Below are 6,000 nucleotides of genomic sequence, written 5' to 3' on the forward strand. Positions count from 1 at the left end.
CCATCACACTCAGAGCCCACCACATCACCTTACAAGCAGCCTTCAAAGGCGATCTGCCCCCGCAGGGCCCTGAAGAAAACAGAAGTGGTTCCTACAGTGTAGCCACCTTCCTCACAAGAGCCAGTGATGCAGACGAATTGGTCCATGTTTAAGATGGGGGACCCACTCTGCAGGAAAAGTCTGTCCCCACATATGCCACCCACTCTCTCCTGTTTCATCTTCCCTCCGTGTTCGGGGGCTGTTATGCTGAACCAGAACCTTCTTGCAGGTCAGCCTTCTTGGCCTTCTCATGTCCTCCTCTTGATTCAGGTTTGGTGAAACATAGTGATGAGCCTGGGGAAGGAGCAACACTGAAAGCCAACAAGGGCCCTGAATCCAAATCACACGTTGTAACCCAGCTTTAAGAGAAACGTCCTGTCGGAGATTTGGGAATCCACTGTGAGAAAATGTCTCATCCACTCCCTGTGTGTTCCAAGTATCCATACAAGAGGTGATAGACCATCTTTGCCCCCATGGCACTTTGCTATCCTTTGCTGTAATTGTCTCCCTTAGGAACTCATTGAGAGAAAGAATTAGCTGCTGGGCAGGACCAGGAAATTCTTAAATTCTTAGCCATAGTCCTATCATAGTACCACAGAAACCCACCATATAATTTCCAGCATCAAATATTAATTTGTCATTTTTAATCATTATCTGGTTAGCTCTTATAATAGACCCCCTAAAGTAGGTATTAGTATCCCCCCCCCCATTTTATGGATGGGGAAACTGAGGCACAAGAACCTGAGTATATGTCCAAGTTCAGCAGCTAACGAATGCTGAAAGTGGATTCAACACCAAATCTGACTGAACAAGTACAGGAAGCCACCTGCAAGCTCCAGCCAGACACATCCCTGCATCCCCTCAGCCTGTTTATCAGTGCTCACACTGCCTTACGTTCCTTACACACTCCATATCGCTGGGCTCTCTCCTGTCAAAATGGGCACTGATTTCCCTAGAATGAATGCAGCCTCTTCATGACATGCCACCAGTGGCCACTAAGTCAGTCCACAACTCGTAACAGACCTGCAATAGCCACCTGAGGAAAGGAGAGGGAAAAGCAAAGATTCTAAGGAACACAGGAACGTTCTGAAACCAGGACTTGTTAAGCACGTCCTCTGTGATAGGCCTGTATGTATGCCAGCTCTCATTTGGGTGGTTTGCAGCAAAATTCTTAAAGCTTTGGTGGATATAACAGGGATCCAGGGGGTAGAGGAGCCATGAGAAGGGCAGGCTGTGGTTCAGATGAGACCACTTTTGAAAGAAATAATGCAAAACCACAGCCCGAAAGCTCAGGCACGAGAGCCAGGCCTCCTGATTCAGAGCTGGAGGACAGCTCTACGAGAGTCCCCCAGGAACTCATTGAATGGTTGAGAGTAATTTCAGCTGACGTTAATGACGGAGAATGGCAGGAGGGAATGTGCATTTTGAGGAGAGGCCCCAGAAGAAGAACACATTCTGGTGGGGATGAGTCAGCCAGTTTCTCTCCCTTCCCAACAGCTATATCAACTGCTCAAGGGTCTACTCTAGAGCCTTCTTATCGTCTGAAACCTCCATTATCTGAACGTATCCAATGAACTGACATATCTTCCTCCATTCCTTGTTGTTGTGTCAGTCACGTCCAACTCTTTGCAACCCCACGAACGGTAGCCTACCCGGCTCCTGTGTCCAAGGGATTTCACAGGCAAACATACTGGAGGGGGTTGTCATTTCTTTCTCCAGGGGATCTTCCAGGCCCAGGGATCGAAGTCAGGTCTCCTGCATGGGAAGGCAGATTCTTTACCACTGAGCCACCTGGGAAGTCCATCTTCTTCCCTTGCATTGATACAAATCTGTTCATTAGCTTGCTGCTGAGTATGTATATGTCTGTCCACCTTGCTTTGACTTGCCTGCTGTGCCAAGAGTCTCTGAATTACTATAGGTTCTCATCACTAGTATCCAAAAATTCAGCTCTGACTTATCCTTTGTCTTCTTTCCAGAAGGTTTTTGAGGGTCGGGATCATATGCTGTGCTTTTCTTAGGTGTTCCTCATAGCATCTCGGAGAAGGCAATGGCACCCCACTCCAGTACTCTTGCCTGGAAAATCCCATGGACGGAGGAGCCTGGTAGGCTGCAGTCCATGGGGTTGCTAAGAGTCGGACACGACTGAGTGACTTCACTTTCACTTTTCACTTTCATGCATTGGAGAAGGAAATGGCAACCCACTCCAGTGTTCTTGCCTGGAGAATCCCAGGGATGGGGGAGCCTGGTGGGCTGCCATCTATGGGGTCGCACAGAGTTGGACATGACTGAAGCGACTTAGCAGCATAGCATCTAGCAGAATGCAGGACTTGTGGTCCATTAATGGTCATATGTATGTGCTGCTAGACATAGATGGTTAATAAGGGAGGGAAAGGCTGCTCTGAAATGTTTTTCTGAGGGGTCCAGAATTTAGGCTTAGCACACTGGATGGATGCACACCAATTCCTGTGTCCTTAATCCCTGGAATTAAATTCAGCATTGTCTCAGGCAATGAAGATTTACACTCTAGCTCACACTCTTTCTGAGAATCATTTTGTCGCAAATTATGTGTTTTGTTTTGTGTTTTGTTTCTTGTCAGTATTCCCAGAAACTATTAACATTTTAAGAAGCTTGGTAAATATAACGAGACAAAGAACATCCTGGGAGGATATAGCCCTATCAAGGGCCCCTCTTGGGTAAGGATAAATAGAATCCAACATTTTCTTTGCTTCTATTCTGTTTGTGCTTAGTCACTCAGTCATGTCCGACTCTTTGCAACCCATGGACTGTAGCCTGCCAAGCTCCTCTGTCCATGTGGATTCTCCATGAAAGAATACTAGGGTGGGTTGCCATTTCCTTCTCCAGAGGATCTTCTCAACCTAGGAATAGAACCCAGGTCTCCCACATTGCAGGTGGATTCTTTACCATCTGAGCCACCAGGGAAGCCCCTATTCTGTTTAGCTATCAGATATTCATCCCCTTTGTTACAGAGGTCTAACAACCTATTTGGGCTTCCCTGGTAGCTCAGTGGTAAAGAACCTGCCTACTAATGTCACTCAGTTGTGTCTGACTCTTTGCAAACCCATGGACTGTAGCCCACCAGTCTCCTCCGACCATAGGATTCTCCAGGCAAGAATACTGGAGTAGGTTGTAGGCTTACATTAAAGCATTCTACTTAAAATGGGAAGCAGGCTTCATTTTTACCACGTTTCAGATTTGGTGCAATATAAGGCTGTGAGTTTGTCTGTCCTCAGGGAAATTTCCAAGAACTCTACACTGTGGGGAGGAACCCCACCCTGAGGTCTCCCAGAATACATGCCATCTGGGATTGCTTTAGCCCCCTCCTCTCAAACAGCATCCCAGGAATATCCCTCCATCAAAGAAAAAAATAAGCCCCTTTACATTGTTTTCCTTTGCATAGAATACATAACCGAAAGGCAAGCAGAAGGAAAAAATTTGGATTTGTTAATCACATACAAAATGACAACAGACCCAAACTCAACAAATTAATAATGCTAATGGTAAAGAAAGATGACATCTATTGTACTTGCAACATGTAGCAGGCTCCATGATAGATGTTCTGGGTAAACAACGAGATCCTGAAGAGTCTCTGCTTGTTTTTTTTTTGTTTTGTCTTGGTTTGTAGTGGGGGAGGGTGGTGCTTATCTGATGTTTCTCCTATGACTGCCGTCATTATGCTCTGTTGGACTCCATGGGGTGGCAGTGAATCTTACCAAGATGTCAATCTTATCCTTTACCTTCCTGGATGACTGATCACAGCCATCAGTCTCAAGGTGATCCTCAAAGACCTCACCCTTTTCATTTTTAAAGTGTAGATGCGCGTTAGAACCCAAGTTGTCCGCTCTGCAGGCTGGATGTGAGGCTCCACCAGCTGAGCATGGGGACCTTGATCTGTGCTCACCCTCTCCCCCTCAGTCTTCCCTACGCCTTGTCCCATGGGTTGGGGTGTATGTAGAAGGAGAGAGAGTAAAGGCAAGTTTCCCCAGTAATGGCCCCACGACGTGGTGGTGTCCCCTCTGTATTTTGTCCGTATGTCTCTGGGCATGGCCTCTGTTCAATGCCAGCTCTCTCGGGGGACATCTGTAGTTCTTCCTGGGTCTCCTGGGGCCTCCCTTTGCACAGATCCTAGCCTAGAAGATCCACTTCAGGGATCTCTTCTCCTTCCCTCACCCATCTACCTGTCAGGGGCAGCCCACTGGGAAGATTCCAGCAGGAAGACTCCAGTATAACCATCTTCTTGGGGAAAACTGATACTGAAACAGAAAGGAGTATTAGTGGAAATACTGGTGAAAATGGAAAAAAAAGTCTAGAGTTTAGTTAATAGTAATATAGTAAGGTTGGGCTTCCCAGGTGGTGCTAGTGGTAAAGCATCTGCCTGCCAATGCAGAAGCAGTGAGAGATGAGGGTTCGATTCCTGGGTTGGGAAGATTCCCCTGGAGAAGGAAATGGCAACCCACTCCAGTATTCTTGCCTGGGAAATCCCTTGGTCAGAGGAGCCTGGCAGGGCTACCGTCCATGGGGTCGCAAAGAGTCAGACACGACTGAGCATCTGAGCACAATGTTTCATATGTATGTGAGTCCATATAAATGTGCTTAGAAATCAACTAAGAAAGGCTTGTTTCTTAGTTTTGGCATATGTATTATATTAATGGAAGTTAATAATAGTAAAGGAAACTGGTAAGGGCTAGACAAGAATATTGTATTATCTTTGTAACTTTTCAGTATACCTATAATTATTCTAAAATGAAAAATGTTATTTTTGAAAGCTAGCTAATGTGAAAATGTTTCAAAAATAATGCATACATCCTTAAACGTGTAATTTCCTCTTAAATATATAAATATGCATTCTTTACCTATTTTTAGAAATAAAGCTCATTCTTTCATATATGGATACACTGACTGAACTGCACTTCAATTTTCTTATATAAACTAAACCCAGAGGATAACTACTCATCTGTAATTTTTAACTTCAGTTCCTTTTCTTAAAAAATGATAATTTAAAGGAATTGGAAAGCATTCTGATGACAATGTTTTTCTATATTTGTTATTTTTCCAATCCTTTATAGATAGCATGTTGTATTAAATAAGATTATGTTTCAACATTCATTAAAATTTGTAAGCATACACAAAAACCAAGAGAATGTTATAATGAATATTCATGTACCTATTACTTGGCTCAATAATTACCACTATGTTGCCAATACTGATATACATTTTTTTCTGAAACATTTTAAAGCAATCCTAGTCATTTGTTTTGCTACCCATACTTCTAGAGCATCTCAAACCAATAAAGATATTCGCTTTACATAACCATTGTGCCTTTATCACAAACAACAAAATTAACTATAATGCCTTATTTAACATTCACTCCACATTCAACTTCACACAACTGGAAAGTTTGTTCCTTTTTTTAGCAACTCACTTGAAGAAAGATTAAATTTGGCTTTTCTAAAAACTAGAACTTTCTTTTCACACTCATATTAATGCACTGTTGTTCTAGCCTAATGGTGAGTTTTACAGTGAAATCTCTGTCCCCTGTAGGAGGAGAGGCAAGCATAAGGTAAAGTCCCCAATGACTGGCAGATTACCTAGGAACAGACCAAAGGAAAGGGAGTGTCTGAGTCTTTTCAACAAATGGTGATGAGACACTGGATGGCCACATGCAAAACACTGAGCCTGGACTCCTACCTCATATCACTTACAAAAATCAACTCAAAATATATCATAGACCAACATGCAAGAGCTAAAACTATAAATATTCTTCGAAGAATACATAGGAGTAAACCTTCATGACCTTGGTTTAGGCAATAATTTTAGTCTTGAGAACTCAAGGTGCCAGGTGCTTTTAACCATGATAGTGGAAAAGTGGAAATTCTCTTTAGTATTTTAGCTGCAAGAAAGAACACTTACCAAATTAATAATTCCTATCTAGGTGTTCTTCAA

This window comes from Bubalus kerabau, chromosome 21, assembly GCF_029407905.1.
Source record: "Bubalus kerabau isolate K-KA32 ecotype Philippines breed swamp buffalo chromosome 21, PCC_UOA_SB_1v2, whole genome shotgun sequence".
NCBI lineage: Eukaryota > Metazoa > Chordata > Mammalia > Artiodactyla > Bovidae > Bubalus > Bubalus kerabau.